Source organism: Hippopotamus amphibius, chromosome 9 (assembly GCF_030028045.1).
Source record: "Hippopotamus amphibius kiboko isolate mHipAmp2 chromosome 9, mHipAmp2.hap2, whole genome shotgun sequence".
Classification (NCBI taxonomy): domain Eukaryota; kingdom Metazoa; phylum Chordata; class Mammalia; order Artiodactyla; family Hippopotamidae; genus Hippopotamus; species Hippopotamus amphibius.
The window spans coordinates 119605365-119619290 of record NC_080194.1 but is presented as its reverse complement, the minus strand read 5'-3'; the positions used below and the strand labels follow the sequence as shown (position 1 = coordinate 119619290).

The window sequence follows — 13926 nt, the reverse complement described above, 5'->3', positions numbered from 1 at the left end:
GAGGCACAACTACTGAGCCCACATGCTACAACTGCTGAAGCCCGAGCTCCTAGAGCCCATGCTCCGCAACAAGAGAAGCCACCACAATGAGAAGCCTGCGCACCACAAGGAAGGGTAACCCCCACTCGCTGCAACTAGAGAAAGCCAGTGCATGGCAACAAAGACACAATGCAGCCAATAAATAGATAAATAAATAAATAAATTTATTTATTAAAAAAGAAAAGGGGAAAAGGTTGTATTACTTAGGTTGAGGATACTTGCCCATTTGAAGTGTGTCCTCTGAATGTAAGTCTAAAATGGGTTTTGATAGGAGAGGTTTCAATCTGCAGAAGATGAGAAAAAGAAAGATGACTCAAGGAGCTCACTTACCACAAAAATGCAGACATGGCAAATACATATCACTAGTGTTCAAAGGAAGGGCCAAGCCAAAGAGTCATCTGTTTAATCACATTTGACCCTAGGCACATACAACAAAAGTCCAGGGAATACGAGTCTCAGGTTAGGTCAGCTAAGCTTTACCCTGAGAAATGTGATATCAGATCACAAAGTGACCATGACATACTTACTTAGAAACAGCTACAGACAGGCTAGCAAGAATTTTCCAAATGTTCCAGTGTTTTTCAAGTCATCACGAGCATCTTGCCTTTTCTCAAATAAAACTTATTAAGATAATTATTACTTCTCACAGATAAATTAAAACTACTCACTCTTACTGAGACCTAAAGTGTAGTAACATTTATGTGATAACTCCCCCAATCAAGCATATGCAAAAAAAAAAAAAAACAACCCAGGGAATTCCCTGGATGTCCAGTGGTTAGGACTCTGCACTTCCACCGCAGGGAATCCTGCAGTTCAGTTCCTGGTCGGGGAACTAAGATCCTACAAAGCTGCAGCTCGGCTGAAAAAAAAAAGAGAGAGAAAAGAAAAAAAAAAGGAACATGCAAAATATAAGAAATCAGAGAGCCAAGTTCAATAGCCCAACAACCATACACAAATACCAACACATTTTTCACCCCAGGAAACCATCCCAGGCCTTAATTTTGAGCCTACTTGCTCTGATTTCATCCAGAGTTCCAACAAGTTTAGTCACACTTTGTAGTTTCCAGAGCATCAGAATTACCATATAGCACTTACAAAGGATATTTAATGTAAGATATAATTTTACATTTGGGAAGGATAAAAAAAAAGTTTTCATAGAATAAACAGAAAAAAAAAAAGTTTGAAAATGAGCTCCAGTTTGTGTGAATTAGACATCTCTAAAGGACAAGTTAAAACTTTTACGCTTATTAAAAATTTCTTTAAATGTAAGAATTTGGATTCTACGAGGGTGAGTCAAAAATTATCTGCACTCTGGCTGTAGAATTTATAGACGTTTTAATATAACCGGAGTGCGGATAATTTTTGAATCACCCTCGTATTTACATGGCTAATATAAAAAGGAGGGAGGGAGTATAGGTTAAAACTACTGGGAAACCTTAACCTTGGTCTTGAAGTCAGGGTTTAAATTTCAGCCCCACCCCTTTCTAGCTAGGTGACAACTATACTTCTCTGAGCCTCAGTTTTCTCATCTGTCAAAAGGGGTTAATGACAACACTTAATTCACAAGTTGGCTCTGAGTATTGAGTGGGACCATCCAAGTGAAGCATTTAACACAGGTCTTTGCAGGGACTTCCCTGGTGGTCCAGTGGTAAAGGATCCATCCTGCAAGGCGGGGGGACATGGGTTCGATCCCTGGTTGAGGAAATAAGATCCCACACACCACAGGAAAACTAAGCCTGCATGCCACAACTACTGAGCCTGAGCACCTCAACTACAGAGCCCACGTGCTCTGGAGCCTGCACGCCACAACCAGAGAAGAGAAAACCTGCACGCCACAACTAGAGAGAAGCCCGCGTGCTGCAACAAATATCCTCTGTGAAGCAACTAAGACCCAAAGCACCAATAAATAAATAAACAAACTTTAAAAAAAAAAACCAAAAACACAACACAGGCCTAGGCAAAGAAAAGCTCTTGGCAAAGCTTAGCAAACTCATCACTTACAACTTGGCAAACTCCTTGAAAACTGGACTCAGAGCAGCCCCCCTCTAACATCTCATATATAATAACTGATTAACCTCAACCTCCCACTCATTCATTCAAAAAATATTTACTACACATCTATTCTGGGCCAGGCACCTTTCTATACCCTGGGGATAAAGAAGTAAGCAAAATACACACAAAAATTCAGATTAATACACAACATTGTTAATACATTCCAATATAAAATTTTTTAAAATTCAGATTATTAACCTACTATAGGTCTTTTTTTTTTTAATGTTCAGAGAAATTACACAAACGAATAGAAGAGTCACAAAGAAGGGTATATTTCATGTTGGAAGACTGCACGATATGCTGTTAATCAGGGTCCCGGGGCAAGAAAGAGTGGGAAGAGGAGATGAAAGGAAAGCAGTGCCCTAAAATGAGGTCTCCTGCACTCAGACCTGCCGTCTACCAGGGGCTGGTTCAGAATGCCACCAGGCTCTTGCTTCCGGCCAAAGCCACACTTACTTGATGCTGTGCAGCTTTCGCGTGACTATCATTGGAAAGTCAATTTCAAAATATTTACTTGGTGGAAGATCTTCATCCTGAGAAAAAACACACAGTAACCTTTATATAATTACTTATTACTCATACACTTACCCATCAGCTTCATGTACCAAGTCCTAGGGCCCAAAGAGCAATGGGGCACTTAAGGATTGAAAATGAGGGGAATGACAGTCAGAAACGTACTTTCCAAGGTGCTTGGTCTCAGCATAGAGAACGGATGGAAGGGAAAAGGAGATGACTGTAGTTGTCCGGGAGAGAAGTGATGGGGAGCCTGAATCGGGGGAACGGGCACTGGGATGTCAAGAGGTGGACTGGAAGCAGGACCAAGAGTATTTCTCAAAAGAGCAGCTTGAGACTTATTAGAGAGGGTCAAGCAACCAGTGTGGCGGGGTTGTGACCAGCAGTTTGGGGATGAAATAGAGTAAAGTAGCAAATATCAGAAAAGCTTCGCATGGAATGAGGGTAAGCATTATTTTGTGATACACTTTTGTTTTCTGCGATAGTGGAGAACAGTGCACATTGGAGCCGGCGGGGGGCGGGGGGACAGGGTTCAAATCCCAGCTCCACCACGTGTCGGCTGTGAGGCCTTGGGAGAGTCCCTACACTCCCTGGGCCAACGTTTCCTCACTGGAAAAGCAGAGAAAGTGCTAACACCTCACAGGGTTGTGAGGACTGTAGAGGAAATACGTGTGACACTCAGAAGAGGGCCTGCCCTTAGTAGGCATCACGTGGGTGCCCTTATTACTTACAGACGCAGGTATATAGATGCGGGTCCTGGCTAGGGATGTACCGTTTTTTCCTGTCATGGCTGCAGTTTAAAAAAGTGTGAAAGACACACAGACACACACAGCCCTGTTTCCCTCTTCCGCTTTTCCTAGCTTAGGCTTTTCCTAGCTTAGGCGTTTCCTAACTTAGTCGGTGGCTACACCCTCACCCAGTCACCTAGTGGTCATGCTAGAATTCTCTCCAGCTCCTCCTCCCTGTCCAATCACTCAGCTCCAAAAGCATGCGAATGTCAGATCACTATGTAATACATACTATGAAACTAACATAATATTGTCAAATCATATGATGTCGCTTACATGTGGAATCTAAAAAAAAGGGTACCAATGACCTTATGTACAGAACAGAAACAGACCCACAGACACAGAAAACAAACTTACAGTCACCAAAGGGGGAAAGGGGTGGAGGGATAAATTAGGAATTTGAGATGAACAGATACACACTACTACATGTAAAATAGATAACACCCCTAAGACTTAGCAAGAAACAAGGCACTCCACAACCTGGCCAAGCTGCCCAGCAATTACGAGCACCAACTATGCAGACAGTAGCAAGAGATGGAGGACAGGTCAGGAGGGGCAGAAGACCCCCCCCCCCCCCCCCCCCACTGAGGACAGAGTGATGGGGTCAGAGATCATCAGGAAGCATTTCCTGGTAGGAAGGTGACCCTTAAGAGCAAGTAACAGCACTGGGAGATCCCACCACGTGGAAAACGGTCCTCAGTTAAAATTTCAGGGGTCTGGTCCGCGGAAGGAGGAAGAGAAAAAGAAAGAAACAAAGCAAGACAAAGGGACAAGACGGTTTCCTGACATCGCAGGAGATCTGGGATCACCCACCCTCAGCTCTTCACTCTTGGAACTGCAATACAATAACCTGCTGCCTGACTGCCAAGCAGGGCTACAGAAAAGCTATCTGAAGATTTTCGGAGGGTATGTCTAAAGATACACAGAAATAACCTGCGCTAAGAGATTCTACAACACTTTTCAAGAACTTTTACTCACAAAGTATGGACTGTTAAGAACAGCCTAAAATTCCGGAAGACCACGAGGACCATCAAAAACAAATAAATGAAGGATAGCATAGCGTCCTACATCTCGTATAGGACTTCTTGCTTTTTAAAGAGCTTTCCCAGGCACTCACGCACTTGACCCTCATAAGAATTCTCAATAAGGGGTCACTGTGGAAGGAAAGCTTCCAAAAGGCACACCTGGAACTTTTAAGAAACAGACATCCTCTTTCTCAGCTTTCAGAAAGGGGCAAAAAGGCTCTGGCAAGCGATGCTTCAACTTTTTATTCTGCGATTCTCTGTGGCCCTTCTAACCCTCCACTCCCCAGTAGCTTGCGTGGCACAGGAGGCAGGGACAGCCAGCAAGGGGCCGTCAGGAGCAGCCACGAGGAAGCGTAGCCCTCGGACTACAAGATCCAATGTGGTCCACAGCTTCACAGGCAGCCAAAATTGAGACCACTTCCCCTCCACACCTGATCCTTTGGTTGTGCAGAAACAGAATTCAAGAGACACCAAGAACCAAGGCTCCTTCAAGGGTTTCACTCACCCTTTATTCTTTGCTTGGGGCAATACTTGGCCCTGTTCTTGCCTGCTGCCTGAAGATGGGAGTCTTCAACCATCCAAACAGTCTTGGGCCCCTGAGATTATACAGAATGAGCTCCCACGGCAGTGGCCCCAGAAAGCCTGTGACTTGCAGTTAAGCCTCTGCTAGTACAGCCATCCCAAGCGGAAAGAACACAAGACAATAAGATCGAAGACCTTTCCCTGCCTTTTATACAGGCACATAGAGCTCTAAAACAGGGATCAGCAAACTTTCCGGAAAGAGCCACAAAGCAGTGTAGCCTTTGCAGGCCATCCACTCTCTGTCCTAACTACTCAGCTCTGCGGTCAGAGTCATAGAGAAGATGTAAATAAATGGACGCAGCTGTGTTCCAATAGAACTTTATTTATAAAAATAAGCGGCAGGCCAGATTTGGCTTGTGCAACCTCTGCTCAAAAAGAGCAAACAAGCATAATATTTCTTTTTAAAGAAAAACATTAGATTTTTAAAAAACCCTTCAGATCAATAGAATCATCAAATAAAACAAAACATTTCCACAAACGACTCTGAGGCCCTGTGGTATTCCCCGTCCTCACCTCTGGCAGATAACCATTTTCTTGCAAGGTGCACATAAACCTCGAGGTATTTTGCTCAGAAATTAAAATCTCAGATTTATTAATTATTAATCCACCTTCAAGATGGGGAAAAAAAAACAAACCACATGACCAAATCAAAAGGGTGTCAAGACAAAAGAGAGAATTCTCCAGCGGCCCCTGTTAATGCCAGCAGTCCACACACTCTTACGTTGTATTCTCTTCCAGTTGCTTCCACCACGCCAGGGTCACAGCGTTACAGAGGCACAACCGACCCAGAGAACAACCTCTGGGCTGTGTGCAGAGGAAAGAGGAAGGAATCGGGAGTTTGATGAGCTGGAAGCCAGTGTTGGTTCCACGTCCTAATGCCACTGGCTGTCCAATTTGGGGGAAGATGCAAACTTCTAAAGCCCTACTTCCCTCATGTGTGTAAGCTCCCCCACCCAACAGAGCTCTCGTGTGAATTCATGAGGTCATACATGTAAAAGCAAAATGTTAGTTATCTTCATAAATGTTAGTTATCTCATCCGGAAGGAAGAATGCAGAGGCAAACGATTAAAATACTAGGGCCACGTTGATGCCACCGGTTCTCGAGTAAGAGAAAGGTTGGAAGCTCTGATGACCGAAGACCTTCTTATCAGGTGAGCTAATTAGGGACAAAACAGATAATGCAGGTCGAGTTATGCCCGCACACTCTAATTTACCTTGGTCTACATCTGCAAGAAATCTGGAGAAATGCATGTACCCATTACTGCCACGTGACCCACCTGATAGAAGAACCGAGAAAAATCTGTACAAAATGCAATCAATGAGATATTTGTAGGGAAAAGGTTTGACAAGAAAATTCCAGGCCAGGAATCAAAGACCAGAATTTTAGTCCTTCTTCTTTCACTAACTAGACCCAAGTTTTCTTTCCTGTGAGTGAGTATAATATACCTGCCCTTGAACCCGAACAGAATAGTTGAGGAATCAAATCAGATAATCACTACGAAGGGACTTTGGATCATATTATCATGACCCACCCTTGCAAATCTCCAAATGTTCCCTAAGACACTGTTAGGCCAACAATTAAATCCTAAGTTATTGACAAAATTACAAACGCACGTGGTTTTTTTTCTCGCAGCAGTTCCACTGGTAGAATTCCTTCTCCTGATATATTTCCACACGTGCAGAGGGAAATGTACCCTAGGATTTTTATGATAACCTTGTTTGCAGTAGCAAAAGGTGAGAAACAACCCGCACTGTCTTCACTGGGGCCCTGGTGCGGTCAAGGACGGGGCTGAGGGGCGCTGTGGGGGGTGGGGGGCTGCAAACCGGGGTGGGAGACAGGCTGCCACTGCGCCCCCCAGGTTAATTTTCTTTTTAAGCTTTTGAACCAGGTGAACATCTTCAACACATTAAATGTAAACAACTGGAGAGAGAAGACGGGACGTTTTAATTTACCTTTAACCTCTAGAAGGTGGTATCCATCCCAGCCCCAAGGGTCAGAATTTGACAGTTACATTCTGTCTTCCGTAGAAATGCCTTTAGAAGCTGACTGGCGCCATGGACTCGAGCAAAATATCCTAAGAGCCAGACAGAAGCAAGCCATCACTCGGGGACGACAGAAATAATCCCTGCAAAGCCCACAGGGCTAGGCAGAGCCAGACAACACGCTGTCCTTCTTCAGGGTCAGCGTGTATCTTTAGACTTTATGGGAGAAATAATGACTTTCAAATTCTCTATTTGTTTATTTTTTTAAAGCTGGTTGAACCAAAATAAGTACAAGCTACTTAAAGGTGGAATTAGCGATCTTAAGAAAAATAAAATATCCTATACTCTTACTTAGCAAAGACAAGTGTTTCATACCAAAAACATCCGATCTAAATGTTCCTCTTGGAAATGTGCTTTTGCATGGCTCTAGGGAAAGCTCATTAGTACTCTGGTAAAAGTCAAAATTGCAAGAGCGTGTGGGAAATACTATTTTTTGGTCAGGAAACTGGGCAGATGAATGTCAAAGCAAAGAAAGCCATGCTGCTTCTCTCGCTCCTCTCACCCCCATCCTGCCTGGGTCAGAGCCTCGGTGTTCACAAAATGGCATCACAGATGGGGGTGGGGGGGACACCAGCAAGTGGTGGCCTAATGAATGGACTTGTCAAGCTCTGGCGTGGGGAGCTGGGACAAAGGGGATGGGAAGCCCAGAAGGGAGACAGGGAGACAGCGTCTGTCTGTTCCAAAGGCCCGAGACGCAAGGTGTGACTGTTTCAAGAACAAAATTTGAGAGCAGCATTTCGAAACTTTTATTGCCGTTTGACAGAGACATTTTATGTCTGGTGACTGTGCTAATAAGTAATGTGGGGAAATTCCCTGGCGGTCCAGGGGTTAGGACTCCGCACTTCCACTGCAAGAGTGCATGGGTTCCACTGCTGGTTGGGGACCTGAGGTCCTGCATGCCGCCCAGTGCCGCCAAAAAAATGCATTGAATTCATTCATTCATTAATAAAATAAAATAGTCCATTTCATAATCCCTCCATGATTAATAAATACATAATTTGGGCTTGTGTCTGCTTTTCTTTTCCTAGTAAATCACCTTTATTGTATATTACAGAATATCACCCACAATGGCTTCACTTTGGGGAGAGAATATGTCCTCACTGTAGACGTGTGGGAAGCGGCTGTCCTACCGGGCTGCAGGCCCCCAATCTAGAAATGCAAACCCGAGACAGGAAGAGGAAGGGGGGCTGACCTGCCACCCGGGGCCCCGAGCCACTTGCCATGGTGGGTCCCTGCCTCGGGAACATTCGTTGGGAAATCTGTCTCAAGAGTGGGGGAGGGAGGCTTGAGGAAAGCCTCTCAGCCAGGCCTTGCCCAATCTAATCGATGCCTGGAGTCACCCTCCGCTCAAACTAACCACCATGTACTTCTTCTCAGGATCCACCATTTACAATTTTCTTTGCACTTCTTACAGAACCTGCCTAGAGGACCCATCTTTAGGGCCAAGATTCCCTGCACACACAAGAATTACGGTCACTGGTCAATTTCTCAATCTGGCTAAAACAAAGTCACACTCCTGTCTCAAATCCTTCAACTTCCTTGATGGAAATTACTTGCAGAACCTAACAGTGTTACTAAGACTTTAATAGGGCCACAGCAAGAACAAAAATAATCCCTTCTGTAAACAGGCAGCTCGCAGTAAAAGCTATATAAATGGCTTTTAAACATAGAAACATGATTTTCAACCTCACCTCAAAAGAAGGGGAATAAAGTACAATTACTGTAAAAACCATTTCTCATGTATCCGATGAACAAAGATGAAAAGTTTCACAATACACTGTGCTGCTGAGGAAGTGGGGAAACGAGCACTTTCACACACCGTTGGAGAGAGTACACCCTTTTAAATGCTCTTTGAAAGAATGAATGCCTAAAACCTCAGGCCTCTCAGCTGATGAGATGTGGGGAAGGGAGATGGTCACTTGCCTCTGTTAATTTCGGGGGCCTTCCTCTCTTTAGACAGTCTCACCAAATGCTGGATGTAAGGGTCCTGCCAGTAGCCAATGCTTACTGCAAACCTGAAAGAGATGAAAAAGGAAGCAGGTGAGTAGAGAGCAGGTTCAGGCCAGGGTCCATGGCCAAGTTCCCAGGAACCAGGTCGAGGATCCACAGGAAATTTATCCACCTCAAAAGGCCAAATCCAGCAACTAGAGATTACCATACTAAGTGAAGTCAGTCAGAAAGAGAAAGACAAATACCACGTGATGTCACTTATATATGGAATCTAAAATATGACACAAATGAACTAGATATGAAACAGAAACAGGCTCGTGGACATAGAGAACAGACTGGTGGTTGCCAAGGGGGGCGGGGGTTGGGAGAAGGATGGAGTGGGAGGTTGGGGTTAGCAGAGGTAAACTTTTACATATAGGATGGATAAACAACAAGGTCCTGCTGTACAGCACAGAGAACTATGTTCAATATCCTATGATAAGCCATAATGGAAAAGAATAGTTTTTGAAAAAAGTATATAGATAACAATCACTTTACTGTACAGCAGTAATTAACACATTATAAATCAAAAATACTTCAATTTAAAAAAAGGCTAAATCATACCTATTACTCCAGCACAAGTTTTTGTTTTGTTTTGTTTTGTTTGTTTTTCAGGGGGTGGTTTTTGATTTTTTTTGGCTACGTTGGGTCCTCACTGCTGAGTGCAGGCTTTCTCTAGTTGTGGCAAGCGGGGGCTCCTCATTGCGGTGGCTTCTCATGTTGCAGAGCACAGGCTCTATGTGCACGGGCTTCACTAGTTGTGGCACATGGGTTCAGTAGCTGTGGCACACGGGCTTACCTGCTCCATGGCATGTGGGATCTTCCCAGGCCAGGGATTGAATCCATGTCCCCTGCACTGGCAGGCAGGTTCTTAACCACCGCATCACCAGGGAAGTCCCTCCAGCACAAGTTTAAACAGACTCATCCATCCACCTTTACATTCAAAGACACTGCCCATCATATTTCCCACCACAGTCATGTCCTACCTCTCTCTTCCCTCATATCACTAATTCCTTTCCCAGGACCCTAAAGAGCAAATAACCTCACCTCATACGTCATACAGAAGACCTGCAACCAATTAGTCCTTCAGCAAACTCACTGGCCAGAGCTAGTCACATAACTCTGCTCAACCAAAAGTGCTGTGTCCAGGGGAAGACAGACCCAGAAATATTTGGCAAACATCACTAACAACTAGTAAAGTATTTCTCCTGACTCTGTATTAAATACCAGCGCTTTCATGTCCCTTAAGGAGGTCACAGCTACGACCTGGAAGATGCTAGAGTAGCCCAAACTCTCTCTACCCCAGTCTACACTACAAGCAGTTAAAGTTGTAGTGTTCCAACCTGGGAGCTGAAGCCCTGATTACCACTGGAAGCCCCCTGGCAACCAGGAGTGCAACCAGCCTTAGGACAAATGAGAAGTCAGGGAAGGAACCCGATCCCTAAGGCCACGCCACAGCCCCGTGGGCCTGGAGCCTTCTCTCCCTGGAAATATTTAGTAAGATAATAAACGTCTTTATCATTTGAGTTAAATTGAGTCAGGCTTCTGTTACTTGCAGTCTTAAGCATCCCAAGTGATATCCTGAATAATACATCCACCATGTAAGAGTCAGAACTGCTTTGTGAAGCTTCTGTTTCAAGTGTGTGCTGGGGGCATAAGTGCTGGGAAAAATGCGTTCTCACTGTGGGTGGCAGTTTGAGGAAGACTGATTTCAAAGGCATCCTCTGGCGCCATCTCGTGGTAAAAGCCGTAGCTGCAGTTGAAGCCAGAAGAGTAGACCAGTGATGAGAACACACATCAAACAATTCAAAGGTTGGAAGGGCCCTTAGTCAGCCTCAGCATCCAGGGCAAGAAGAATACGTTCCACAATATGGAGCCACGGTGGACTGCTCCCCACAGAGACGGCGCTCACCCCACTGCGAAGAGACTCGAACTGCTCAAAAGCGGATCCATTTCCCTGCCTCTACATGTTCCTTGTTGGATTTATTAGTGCCCTCCTGGATAACGAGCAGCACTGTCTATTCCCCCCAGCTCTGCATTGTCAGTCAATTTAATACTATTGATTCAGTCCAGCAATATTTATTGAGTGTCTGCGAAGTGCCAGGCCTTGGGTTACAGTGGTGAACAAAACAGAGAAGGGATAGAGACCAAGACAGAGATTATGACAAACGAGGGACAAAATGGTATGGCGGCTGGAGGACCTACTAGAGAGGCAAAAGGGAAGGCCTCTCTTAAAGAGCATGGCTCGGCTTCCCTGACGGCACAGTGGTTAACAATCCGCCTGCCAATGCAGGGGTCACGGTTCAAGCTCTGGTCCAGGAAGATCCCACATGCTGCGGAGCAACTAAGCCCGTGTGCCACCATTACTGAGCCCGTGCTCTAGAGCCCGCGTGCCACAACTAATGAGCCCATGCGCTGCAACTACTGAAGCCCGCACGCCTAGAGCCCCCGTGCTCTGCAACAGGAAAAGCCACTGGACTGAGAAGCACACGCACCGCAACGAAGAGCAGCCCCTGCTTGCTGCGAGTAGAGAAAGCCTGCGTGCAGCAACGAAGACCCAACACAGCCAATACATAAAATAAAAATAAATAAAAATTTTTAAAAGCTTTAAAAAAAATAAAAAAATAAAAAGCATGGCTGAGCTGAATGCTAGAGAATTAAGGAAAGGCAGCTGTGCAAAAGGCATTCCAGGCAGGAGGAACAGCAGATAGAGACGCTCAGGAGTGGGAGTGGACGTGGAGGGTTCCAGTAGCAGGAAGTAGGGAGAGGGGCTGCAGAAGAGTCAGAAAACAGGAGAAATGGGAGAAGAGGTTGGGGAGAAAAGCAGACTCAGGTCACACAGGGCCTGGCAGGAGCCAGGGATGGATCTGCACAGCACACTGGGTGCAGCCAGTGATGTGCGGCAGTACAAAAAGGTGGGGAGGTGCTCGGATATAACACAAGGACCCCTGGTCACCTGGGGAGACACAGGGACATAACACAAGGACCTTCATCACTTGGGGAGATGCCTGGACATAACACAAGTACCACCATCACTTGGGGAAACACAGGGACATAACACAAGGACCCCGACCACTAGTTCCCATGACTCCTACTTCCTCATGTTTCCAACATGTGGCTCTTTGCAGTCCTCAAATCTAGAAGACTGCCAGTGGTTTCCATGCTTCCAGGGAAATAGGATCTCCCTGCTTTGCTTGTGAGAGTGGCCAAGATGAAAAGATGCACAACACCCAGCTGAGACGAGGAAAGAAGAGGGTGCTGCTGGGCACTGCTCCTGTAGCTCTGAAGGGAGGCGGGCACCAAGATTCAGGATTTACAGGTCGCCAACTGGAGAGCAGCTAAGCATCCACACAGTGAATACCAACCAGTCACCCGACACACGACCTAGGAGAACTGGGCATGGCAAGAGGGTCCCGACACATAGGCTATATTTCCTTATATCTAAGACACCATCCATTGTGAGACTGAAAAGAGAAATTAAAACCACTGCCAATTAATTGCTTTCCTTATCGCTTAGAATTTTAATTTTGTAGTTACTGAGAAAGCTCCTTTGTTGGGACAGCGTATCATCATCTCTCGTACAGACAGAAAAAGGAAAAGGTGAGTGAAGTAAGCTGGCTAAGCCTTCACCTTCAGGATGTCTGTGCCTTTCCGCGCAATACTGACCCCCGTGCCATCGAGGGCACTGGCAAGGACACATTACTTAAGAGATGCCCACCATCCTCTCTGAGATTTTCTTCCAAGCAGCTAACCCTCGCCCTGGAAGGTTGGATACTGGCTCCTTCTTGATCTCATTAGAAGGTATCAGGGACGACCGTCAACAGCAATCAGGATTTGTGCTGTTTCTTCAAATGGCCCCTAAATGGTGTGTGGACTAAAGCACCTGGGGCTGTGGCCACAGCTGTCCAAGCCTGCCATGCCACCAGGAATAACCTCCGTGCCCTCTCGCACAGATAAGAACACCTCTAATGGACTTGACAGTGACGGCAGGACATGTTGAGAGGAAGTCCCATCTGGTTTCAGAGAATAGCAAGACCATGTGTGTCACAGAATGGCTCAGACAGGATTGTTACATTTTGTATGCATAACTGAAATCACTTTGTTGTACACCTGAAACTAACACAATATTGTAAATCAATTACACTTCAATTTAAAAAAATAGTATTGAACTGTGAGCAATCACCATGGCCTATGATGATAAGGGACTCACCAGCTGTCAACATTTAGCAACAGAATAGCTAACAAGAGAGGAATATTTGCCTTTTTTTTTTTTTTTTTTTTGGCCATGCCGCATGGCATGTGGCTTCTGAATTCCCAACCAGGGATCGAACCCGTGCTCCCTGCAGTGGAAGCACAGAGTCCTAATCACTGGACCACCAGGGAAGTCCCAATATTTGCCATTTTTAAATGATGTTATTCTCTTTCTTTTTAAATTAAATTGTTTCCATCAATAAAATAGTACTGTCTTCACAACAAGAGCAACAATAAGTCAGGATTTCATATACAAACATAAGTGCAAATATTACACTAGGAAAAATATCTGTAACAAGTCACAAAGTGTTAATATCCTTACGATATCAAGGACTCATAAATTAATACAGGAAAAAAACTAATATTCCAGAAGAAAAAGAATGGGTAAAGGACAAAAATGAACCATTCACAAAAGAAGAGAAACTGACCAATGAACATACAAATAGGCTTATCAATGATTAAAAAAAAAAAAGCAAAATGAAAATGAAAGCAAAAACAGAGAGCAGTATTACTCCAATCAAATCAGAAATACAACTCTTTTGTAATAGAACCTGGCTTTGAGAGGAATGAGCAAGAGGGCCCTGGAGCACCACTGTCCAAACTGGTAACTGGCACAGTCACGCTTCAAGGCACTACGGCAACAA

General features: G+C 44.9%; 1 long non-coding RNA gene across 1 annotated transcript; it reads right to left on the bottom strand.

The window, feature by feature from the left end:
- Positions 1–225: 225 nt before the first annotated feature.
- On the bottom strand, positions 226–7076 carry LOC130861630 (uncharacterized). Its single transcript, XR_009055599.1, has 3 exons — positions 6953–7076; positions 2548–2624; positions 226–323 (listed from the first exon to the last, which is right to left on the bottom strand). It is a non-coding gene; the product is annotated as an uncharacterized LOC130861630 (long non-coding RNA).
- Between the last annotated feature and the right edge of the window lie 6850 nt (positions 7077–13926).